This window comes from Heptranchias perlo, chromosome 19, assembly GCF_035084215.1.
Source record: "Heptranchias perlo isolate sHepPer1 chromosome 19, sHepPer1.hap1, whole genome shotgun sequence".
NCBI classification, from domain to species: domain Eukaryota; kingdom Metazoa; phylum Chordata; class Chondrichthyes; order Hexanchiformes; family Hexanchidae; genus Heptranchias; species Heptranchias perlo.
Genome location: NC_090343.1, coordinates 1,602,590 through 1,614,461, shown reverse-complemented (window position 1 = coordinate 1,614,461; position 11,872 = coordinate 1,602,590). Strand labels below are relative to the sequence as shown.

Sequence of the window (11,872 nt, the reverse complement as noted above, 5' to 3'; positions counted from 1 at the left end):
CAGTCTGGGAGCAAATGTAGGTCATCGAGCACAGGGGTGATGGGTGAATGGGACTTGGTGAGAGTCAGGATACGGGCAGCAGAGTTTTGGATGAGCTGAAGTTTATGGAGGGTGGAAGATAAGAGACCGGCCGGGAGAGAATTGGAATCATCAAGCCTGGAGCTGCCACAGGCACGGCTGAGGTTTTCAGCAGCAGATGGGCTGAGGCAGGGGCGGAGACGGGCGATGTTACAGAGGTGGGAGGAGGCGGTATTTGTGATGGAGAAGATATGGATTCAGAAGCTCACCTCATGGTCAGTCAGGACACAGAAGTTGTGAACAGTTTGGTTCAACCTGAGATAATGGCTGTGGAGGGGGCGGGGGTGGAATCTTTTGCAAGGGTTCAGAGGTCGTGGCGGGGCCCAAGACAATGGCTTCGGTCTTCTCAATGTTTAACTGGAGGAAATTACAGCTCATCTAGGACTGGATGTCCGACAAGCAGGCTGACGGCACAGAGACAATGGAGGGATTGTGAAAGGTAGTGGAGAGGTAGAGCTGGGTGTGGTCGGTGTGCATGCGGAACCTGACACCACAGCCTTGATTTTAGATCACTCCGACGGGCAGGAAAAGGTCGAGCGAGGGGTTAACATCCCAGAAATGGAGATCCCGCCCGTCCCCGGTCGCTGCGACATTAACAGTGGCGAATATCTGGGACCACGAGTCTCGCTCTGTAGAGAGGCACAAGGCTCATGAATATATATGTAAATGGGGGTCCTGTGATGCAATTAGCACCCCGATGTGATTTTAACGAGTGTGGCACGGGATTATCGCACGTCACCAGGGCAACCCTGGGCTTGGGAGCTGACTGATCAGTGCGCTGGATCTAAAGGGGAACCTATCGGAATCAAGCTGCTGCACTCACATTGTGGGCTGTGATCCTGGAATCACTGTTTGCTTTGGATTATGCTTTTGATATTGTTAGGTGATCAGAATGAGAATCTGACTATGGGAACAGCTCTAGCTGCACTTTATGGTATGTTGGCCTTTATTGCAAGTCGGTTGGAGTTCAAGAGTAAGGAAGTCTTACTGCAATTGCACAGGGCTTTGGTGAGACCTCACCTGGAGTACTGTGTACAGTTTTGGTCTCCTTCTCTAAGGAAGGATATACTTGCCTTAGAGGCAGTGCAACGAAGGTTCACTAGATTAATTCCTGGAATGAGAGGGTTGTCCTGTGAGGAGAGATTGAGTAGAATGGGCCTATATTCTCTGGAGTTTAGAAGAATGAGAGGTGATCTCATTGAAACATAGAAGATTCTGATGGGGCTTGACAGGGTAGATGCTGAGAGGCTGTTTCCCCTGGTTGGAGAGTCTAGAACTAGGGGGCATAGTCTCAGGATAAGGGGTCGGCCATTTAGGACTGAGATGAGGAGGAATTTCTTCACTCAGAATCTTTGGAATTCTCTACGCCAGAGGGCTGTGGATGGTCAGTCGTTGAGTATATTCAAGATTTTTGGACTCTAGGGGAATCAAGGGATATGGGGATCGGGCGGGAAAGTGGAGTTGAGGTCGAAGATCAGCCATGATCTTGAATGGCGGAGCAGGCTCGAGGAGCCATGTGGCCTACTCCTGCTCCTATTTCTTATGTTTTTTTTTATTCGTTCATGGGATGTGGGCGTCGCTGGCGAGGCCAGCATTTATTGCCCATCCCTAATTGCCCTTGAGAAGGTGGTGGTGAGCCGCCTTCTTGAACCGCTGCAGTCCGTGTGGTGAAGGTTCTCCTACAGTGCTGTTAGAAAGGGAGTTCCGGGATTTTAACCCTATCGGAGAGAAGAAAGGGAGGAGGAAGAAGAGCAGCAGCAGGGGCATGCTGAAGAAGGAGTTGCAGGTGGGCCAGAGACAAGGAGCAGTGCTTCAGGAGGCTCTGATTGTCAAGGCTGCTGGTTCTGGATCTCTGCAACCTTCTTGAGGAAGACCTCCTGCTTGCTGAACCTGGCGGCCATGCCATGTCAGTGACAGTGAAAGTGACCACTACCCTCAACTTTTAGACCTCTGGATCCTATCAGGCTGCTAAAGGGGACACATCGAGGGTGTTGCAGTCAGCCGCCCACAAATGCATCAGGCAGGTGACCGAGGCGTTATTTGCCAGGGCCAATCAAAATATCTCCTTCCCAACTGATGACAGCAGTCAGACGGAGAGATCATTGGGGTTTGCAGCTCTGGCTGGCTTTCCACAGTGCAGGGTGCCAGAGACTGCACACATGTAACCATCAGGGTGCCCTACACCGCACACGCAACCATCAGGGTGCCCTACACCGCACACGCAACCATCAGGGTGCCCTACACCGCACACGCAACCATCAGGGTGCCCTACACCGCACACACGTAACCATCAGGGTGCCATACACCGCACACGCAACCATCAGGGTGCCAAACACCACACACACGTAACCATCAGGGTGCCATACACCGCATACGCAACCATCAGGGTGCCCTAAACCGCACACGCAACCATCAGGGTGCCCTACACCGCACACGCAACCATCAGGGTGCCCTACACCGCACACACGTAACCATCAGGGTGCCATACACCGCACACGCAACCATCAGGGTGCCATACACCGCACACACGCAACCATCAGGGTGCCATACACCACACACGCAACCATCAGGGTGCCATACACCACACACGTAACCATCAGGGTGCCAAACACCACACACGCAACCATCAGGGTGCCATACACCGCACACGCAACCATCAGGGTGCCCTACACCGCACACACGTAACCATCAGGGTGCCATACACCGCACACGCAACCATCAGGGTGCCATACACCGCACACACGCAACCATCAGGGTGCCATACACCGCACACACGCAACCATCAAGGTGCCATACACCACACACACATGTAACCATCAAGGTGCCATACACCACACACACATGTAACCATCAGGGTGCCATACACCACACACGCAACCATCAGGGTGCCATACACCGCACACGCAACCATCAAGGTGCCATACACCACACACACATGTAACCATCAGGGTGCCATACACCGCACACGCAACCATCAAGGTGCCATACACCACACACACATGTAACCATCAAGGTGCCATACACCACACACACATGTAACCATCAGGGTGCCATACACCACACACGCAACCATCAGGGTGCCATACACCGCACACGCAACCATCAAGGTGCCATACACCACACACACATGTAACCATCAGGGTGCCATACACCACACACACACGCAACCATCAGGGTGCCATACACCACACACGCAACCATCAGGGTGCCATAGACCGCACACACGCAACCATGAGGCCAGCTGCCATTGTTAATCGCAACGGTTTCTACTCCATCAATGTTCAGCTCGTCTGCAACCACAGGAGGAGGTACATGGAGGCGTGAGCCCGATACCCAGGATGCTGCCATGATGCTGTCATATTCCCCCCATGTTTCGCTCTGGGACCAGTGTTAGAGGATATGGCTACTTGGGGACAAGGGATACCCCCTCCACGGCTGATGGCGCCTCTTCGGAACCCACCAGTCCGCACCAGGACAGGTACAAGAATAGCCACATCACCACAAGGTGCGTTATCATAGAATCACAGAATGGTTACAGCACAGAAGGAGGCCATTCTGCCCATCAAGCCCACGATGGCTCATTGAAAGAGCAATCCAGTTGGTCCCTTTCCCCCGCTCTTTCTCCGTAGTCCTGCAAATTTTTTCCCTTTCAAGTATTTATCCAATTCTTTTTAGAAAGTCACGATTGAATCTGCCTCCACCACCCCCTGGGGCAGTGCATTCCAGATCCTAACCACTCGCTGTGTAAAAAAGTTTTTTCCTCATGTCACCTTTGGTTCTTTTGCCAATCACCTTAAATCGATGTCCTCTGGTTCTCAACCCTTCCACCAATGTGAACAGTTCCTCTTTATTTACTTTATCTAAGTCCTTCATGATTTTGAACACTTCTATCAAATCTCCTCTTAACCTTCTCTGTTCTAAGGAGAACAACCCCAGCTTCTCCAGTCTATCCATGTAATTAAAGTTCCTCATCCCTGGAACCATTCTAGTAAATCTTTTCTGCACCCTCTCTAAGGCCTTCACATCCTTCCTAAAGTGCGGTGCCAGAATTGGACACAATAATCCAGTTGTGGCCGAACCAGTGTTTTATAAAGGTTCAACGTAACTTCCCTGCTTTTGTACTCTGTGCCTCTATTTATAAAGCCCAGGATCCCGTATGCTTTTTTAACCACTTTGTCAACCTGTCCTGCCACCTTCAAAGATTTGTGCACATATACCCCCAGATCTCTCTGTTCCTGCACCCCTTTTAGAATTGTACCCTCTAGTTTATATTGCCTCTCCTCGATCTTCCTGCCAAAATGTATCACTTTGCACTTCTCTGCATTAAATTTCATCTGCCATGTGTCTTCCCATTCCACCAGCCTGTCTATATCCTCTTAAAGTCTATCACTATCCTCCTCACTGTTTACTACACTTCCAAGTTTTGTGTCATCTACAAATTTTGAAATTGTGCCCTGTACACCCAAGTCCAAAACATTAATATATATCAAGAAAAGCAGTGGTCCCAGCACTGACCCCTGGGGAACATCACTGTACACCTCCCTCCAGTCTGAAAAACAACCGTTCACCACTACTCTCTGTTTCCTGTCACTTAGCCAATTTCGTATCCACGCTGTCATTGCCCCACGGGCTTCAATTTTGATGACCAGCCTATTATGCGGCACTTTATCAAACGCCTTTTGGAAGTCCAGAAACACAACATCAACCGCATTGCCCTCATCAACCCTCTCTGTTACCTCATCAAAAAACTCAATCAAGTTAGTTAAACATGATTTGCCTTTAACAAATCCATGCTGGCTTTCCGTAATTAATCCACACTTGTCCAAGTGACTGTTAATTCTGTCCCAGATTATCATTTCTTAAAGTTTCCCCACCACCGAGGTTAAACTGACTGGCCTGTAGTTGCTGGGTTTATCCTTACACCCTTTTTTGAACAAGGGTATAACATTTGTAATTCTCCAGTCCTCAGGCACCACCCCCCGTATCTAAGGAGGATTGGAAGATTGTGGCCATTGGAGGATGATGGCCATTGGAGGATGAAGTTGAGGGTCAAGTGGCTCAGCAGGTCTGGAAACTCCCCGCAATCCTCACCAACCAGACTCTTCAGAATAATAGTAGCATGCTGCATCCTGCATAACATCGCTCAACAAAGAGGACTGGAGGTGCAGGAGGAAGAGGGTCTACGGGACTCATTATCTGATGAGGAAGAGGATGGTGAGGAGGAAGATGGAGGACATGACACACGGCGTGCGGAGAAACTTGCGGCCCGAGGTGCGAGGGATGCTCACACCGCTCGACACTTTACAGAGAATCTGTCACTTCACACCACTCTCACCTGACCAGACCCCCTTGCACTAACAGTCCTGATAACTTCACTCCATTGTTTTGCCATCCTCCAACTTGTCACCGTGAAAATATTGCTCCAACTTCCACACCTATGACAAAAAATAGGCGCATGAATTGCCTTGAAAGCAGAAGGCACACGAGAGTGACAGAAATGAAAAAGGTTTTAATGTGCAACAAAAAGCAAATCTTAACAAGTCAATTAGTGCAACACCCAAGTGTGAACCTTCACTGATCTATTTGGCCATTTGCTTGCTAGTTTCACCACTTCTACAGGGCTACCCCAGTGGCTTGAGCAGAGATGGTGATAGGCTGCTGTGTATCTTTCTCAGTCTCCTGAGATGCTCGCGGCCGACCATCTCTAGGTGCTGGAGCCCGTGAGGGCCTTGCTGCTGGCTGCTCCTGCATTTCTGCCGGGGCAGTCTGGCCCAGTGCTGCAGTTCAGGCACCATGTTGGGTGTTGGTTGAGGGGGTGGCAATGGATGAGACGCCCTGAGAGAGGTCTCCACATGCTGCGTCCATTCCGTCATCCTCCCTCCCCTGGGGCTGCAGCACCTCGGTCCTGTTTGTCTGCAGGAGAGCAGATTGGGGGAGATGAGTGACTGACGCCTTGGAAGCCCTGATCTACTCTGTCTACCAGCTTCTCGAAGGTGGATCAGACACTGGAGCCCAGGGTCAGCATTTATGCTGTCTGAGCCTCTAGGATAGGCTACAAAGGCTGGTGATTGACTCCAGCTGTGAGAGCCCAGCTGCAATGACCCTGGAAGTGACCACATGCTCTAGGGTAGATTGCAGAGTGGAGCACCTCTGTGACAACACCGCACAGATGGTAGAAGTGGACTCCTCCATCCTCCCTGCCATCGTGGACAGGGTGCCTGGCAGGACTGCCAACACCTCACACATGTTCCTGTGCCTCCACTATTCTCTTTTTCATTGCTGGCCCCCAGACTTCTACATCCTTGTCCTCTGGTGCATGTTCTCCTTGGCTGTCCCTGCCCCACTATATGTTCCTGCCCACTTCCGCTGTGAGACTCACCCGGTGTCAGCCCATCTATCTGACTAATGCCCACTCGATGTGCCAGTCTCTGCGCTGGCACCTGCATCGCATGCAGCGTGTGACGGTGCGTCCTCTGGAGGGGTGAGGTCCTCATGAGGTGTCTTCCTCTGTGGGCAGGGGATCCTCTTCTTCCTGTGAGGGCCCTGGAGGAAAGAAGAAAGGGTGAAGATTTAGTAATGGTACTAAATATTAGGGTCAATTTGAATATTTCAGGGTACAGCAACCCCGGTGGTGTCCAACACTGTACGTTCAGTTTGTTGCTGACTTGAAGCACTTGGCCATAACGATTGGGTGTTGAAGTTGGCTGAAAGTGCAGTCAAATATATCCTTAAATATAGAATTTGTTTTGTGGGATTGGAGAATAGCCAGTCGAACAGCCTTGTTAAAGAGGGGAGAGAAGGATAAAACGGGTAAGAATAGACCAGTTAGTCTAACGTCAGTCGTGGGCAAACTGTAGGTCTTGAAATTCCAATTACCGCGATGTGCTGCCTGAAGTGTGCTGGGATGGGCCCTCCATCCACCCAGTCCCTCAGACGCTGACCCGTTGGAAATTCCGGGTTCAGCTCGTATTAATATTACAACATTAAAATGAGGTGCCAACCTGGTGAAGCTACAACTCAGGACTACATGCATGCTAAACAGCGGAAGCAACATGCTATAGACAGAGCTAAGCGATTCCACAACCAACGGATCAAATCAAAGCTCTGCAGTCCTGCCACATCCAGTCGTGAATGGTGGTGGACAATTAAACAACTAACGGGAGGAGGAGACTGTAAACATCCCCATCCTCAATGATGGCGGAGTCCAGCACGTGAGTGCAAAAGACAAGGCTGAAGCGTTTGCAACCATCTTCAGCCAGAAATGCCGAGTAAATGATCCATCTCAGCCTCCTCCCGATATCCCCACCATCACAGAAACCAGTCTTCAGCCAATTCGATTCACTCCACGTGACATCAAGAAACGGCTGAGTGCACTGGATACAGCAAAGGCTATGGGTCCTGACAACATCCCGGCTGTAGTGCTGAAGATTTGCGCTCCAGAACTAGCCGCGCCTCTAGCCAAGCTGTTCCAGTACAGCTACAACACTGGCATCTACCCGACAATGTGGAAAATTGCCCAGGTATGTCCTGTCCACAAAAAGCAGGACAAATCCAATCCGACCAATTACCGCCCCATCAGTCTACTCTCAATCATCAGCAAAGTGATGGAAGGTGTTATTGACAGTGCTATCAAGCGGCACTTACTCACCAATAACCTGCTCACCGATGCTCAGTTTGGGTTCCGCCAGGACCACTCGGCTCCAGACCTCATTACAGCCTTGGTCCAAACACGGACAAAAGAGCTGAATTCCAGAGGCAAGGTGAGAGTGACTGCCCTTGACATCAAGGCAGCATTTGACCGAGTGTGGCACCAAGGAGCCCTAGTAAAATTGAAGTCAATGGGAATCAGGGGGAAAACTCTCCACTGGCTGGAGTCATACCTAGCACAAAGGAAGATGGTAGTGGTTGTTGGAGGCCAGTCGTCTCAGCCCTAGGACATTGCTGGAGGAGTTCCTCAGGGTAGTGTCCTAGGCCCAACCATCTTCAGCTGCTTCATCAATGACCTTCCCTCCATCATAAGGTCAGAAATGGGGATGTTCGCTGATGATTGCACAGTGTTCAGTTCCATTTGCAACCCCTCAGATAATGAAGCAGTCCGAGCCCGCATGCAGCAAGACCTGGACAACATCCAGGCTTGGGCTGATAAGTGGCAAGTAACATTCGCACCAGACAAGTGCCAGGCAATGACCATCTCCAACAAGAGAAAGTCTAACCACCTCCCCTTGACATTCAATGGCATTACCATCGCCGAATACCCCACCATCAATATCCTGGGGGTCACCATTGACCAGAAACTTAACTGGACCAGCCATATAAATACTGTGGCTACAAGAGCAGGTCAGAGGCTGGGTATTCTGTGGCGTGTGACTCACCTCCTGACTCCCCAAAGCCTTTCCACCATCTACAAGGCACAAGTCAGGAGTGTGATGGAATACTCTCCACTTGCCTGGATGAGTGCAGCTCCAACAACACTCAAGAAGCTCGACACCATCCAGGACAAAGCAGCCCGCTTGATTGGCACCCCATCCACCACCCTAAACATTCACTCCCTTCACCACCGGCGCACTGTGGCTGCAGTGTGCACCATCCACAGGATGCACTGCAGCAACTCGCCAAGGCTTCTTCGACAGCACCTCCCAAACCCGCGACCTCTACCACCTAGAAGGACGAGGGCAGCAGGCACATGGGAACAACACCACCTGCACGTTCCCCTCCAAGTCACACACTATCCCGACTTGGAAATATATCGCCGTTCCTTCATCGTCGCTGGGTCAAAATCCTGGAACTCCCTTCCTAACAGCACTGTGGGAGAACCTTCACCACACGGACTGCAGCGGTTCGAGAAGGCGGCTCACCACCACCTTCTCAAGGGCAATTAGGGATGGGCAATAAATGCCGGCCTCGCCAGCGACGCTCAAACCCCATGAACGAATAAAAAAAACAACAGGATAAAGGCACAAGTAATGCCAGATAGCGGCGAGTTAGGCGATGAACGTATGGGGAGGGAGGAAGTGTTCATGGGCACCAATGCATGATTTAAAGCTCTTGAAGAAGATCCAGCTGAAGGCACGGAGGGAAAAGGAATCAGGAAGAAGATGGAACCAACGCTCTCGAAGAGTGACGTCAATAGGATTCTGTCAAAGGCAGTCACTCACCTCACCTCTGAAATTAGGCATGGGGGGAGTGGAATGGGATAATGGGAGTTGCTGGCAAGAGGCCTGTTAATACAGCAGCCGGGACCATGTGGAAGGAGGAGTCACAGGCAGTGGGTGACACTTCCAACCAGTGGGACCAATGCAGGACGAGGTTTAATGACCTCACAAGGTCGGCAAAGGTAAGTGTGACGGTGGTGATCTGGGGTTAATGTATATCCTGTACATTTCAGACAGTAGACCTGTATTTACCCTAAAAGTGCTTCATAAATCTAAGGTATCACCTCATGCACGAAATGATCTGCAGTGACCCCTGCACTTGGAAGACTCCAATTAAATATTCACTCCATCCGGCAATGCTTCGGCTGGAGTCACAGGAATTCAGAGGGAATTCCATACAAGTAAGGCTGAGAATTCACAAGAAGGAGGAGGGACAGTAAATCTTAGGACCTTGCTCAGCTAATGCTGTGGGGGATGGAGCTGTGCAAGGGAATGCATCCACAAACAGGGACCCGCACTCACAGACAGGGACCCCACACTCACAGACAGGGGCCCCACACTCAAATACAGGGACCCCACACTCACAGACAGGGACCCCGCACTCACAGACAGGGACCCCACACTCACAGACAGGGACCCCACACTCACAGACAGGGACCCCACACTCACAGACAGGGACCCGCACTCACAGACAGGGACCCCACACTCACAGACAAGGACCCGCACTCACAGACAGGGACCCCACACTCACAGACAGGGACCCCACACTCACAGACAGGGACCCCACACTCACAGACAGGGACCCCACACTCACAGACAGGGACCCCGCACTCACAGACAGGGACCCGCACTCACAGACAGGGACCCGCACTCACAGACAGGGACCCCGCACTCACAGACAGGGACCCGCACTCACAGACAGGGACCCGCACTCACAGACAGGGACCCGCACTCACAGACAGGGACCCCACACTCACAGACAGGGACCCCGCACTCACAGACAGGGACCCAGCACTCACAGACAGGGACCCCGCACTCACAGACAGGGGCCCGCACTCAAATACAGGGACCCGCACTCACAGACAGGGACCCGCACTCACAGACAGGGACCCCACACTCACAGACAGGGACCCCGCACTCACAGACAGGGACCCAGCACTCACAGACAGGGACCCCGCACTCACAGACAGGGGCCCGCACTCAAATACAGGGACCCGCACTCACAGACAGGGACCCGCACTCACAGACAGGGACCCCGCACTCACAGACAGGGACCCAGCACTCACAGACAGGGACCCCGCACTCACAGACAGGGGCCCGCACTCAAATACAGGGACCCGCACTCACAGACAGGGACCCGCACTCACAGACAGGGACCCCACACTCACAGACAGGGACCCCGCACTCACAGACAGGGACCCCGCACTCACAGACAGGGACCCGCACTCACAGACAGGGGCCCGCACTCACAGACAGGGGCTCGCACTCACAGACAGGGACCCGCACTCACAGACAGGGACCCGCACTCACAGACAGGGGCCCGCACTCACAGACAGGGGCCCGCACCCACAGACAGGGGACCCCGCACCCACAGTCAGGGGCCCGCACTCACAGACAGGGACCCCGCACTCACAGACAGGGGCCCGCACTCACAGACAGGGGCCCGCACCCACAGACAGGGGCCCGCACTCACAGACAGGGGCCCGCACCCACAGACAGGGGACCCCACAGTCAGGGGCCCGCACCCACAGACAGGGACCCGCACTCACAGACAGGGACCCGCACTCACAGACAGGGGCCCGCACTCAAATACAGGGACCCGCACTCAGACAGGGACCCCGCACTCACAGACAGGGACCCGCACTCACAGACAGGGGCCCGCACTCACAGACAGGGGCCCCGCACTCACAGACAGGGACCCCGCACTCACAGACAGGGGCCCCGCACTCACAGACAGGGACCCCGCACTCACAGACAGGGGCCCGCACTCACAGACAGGGGACCCCACACCCACAGTCAGGGGCCCGCACCCACAGACAGGGGCCCCACACTCACAGACAGGGACCCCGCACTCACAGACAGGGGCCCGCACTCACAGACAGGGACCCGCACTCACAGACAGGGGGCCCGCACTCACAGACAGGGACCCCGCACTCACAGACAGGGGCCCGCACTCACAGACAGGGGACCCCACACCCACAGTCAGGGGCCCGCACCCACAGACAGGGGCCCCGCACTCACAGACAGGGACCCCGCACTCACAGACAGGGGCCCCGCACTCACAGACAGGGACCCGCACCCACAGACAGGGACCCCACACCCACAGACAGGGACCCGCACCCACAGACAGGGGCCCGCACCCACAGACAGGGGCCCCGCACCCACAGACAGGGACCCCACACCCACAGACAGGGACCCCGCACTCACAGACAGGGGCTCCAGCAGAACAGTAATTTGGTGTGATCCCTGCAGATTTCCTTCTCACAATGTGGAGATGTTTATTACACCCTGAATAATGCAACAAACCCTTTTTAATCTTTGAGCTCCAGCCATATTGCTGCTGTCTGTGCCCCTTCCTTGTCTACATCACCGCTCTCTACATATCAGAAATGGCTTCTCTGTTTGAGGCTCGCAATCTGAGG

At 53.2% G+C, this 11,872-nt stretch overlaps 1 long non-coding RNA gene across 1 annotated transcript; it reads right to left on the bottom strand.

Annotated features, from left to right (window-relative positions):
- Positions 1-5,095: 5,095 nt before the first annotated feature.
- LOC137335393 (uncharacterized) lies at positions 5,096-11,828 on the bottom strand. Its single transcript, XR_010966395.1, has 3 exons — positions 11,757-11,828; positions 6,458-6,621; positions 5,096-5,513 (listed from the first exon to the last, which is right to left on the bottom strand). It is a non-coding gene; the product is annotated as an uncharacterized lncRNA (long non-coding RNA).
- Positions 11,829-11,872: the final 44 nt, after the last annotated feature.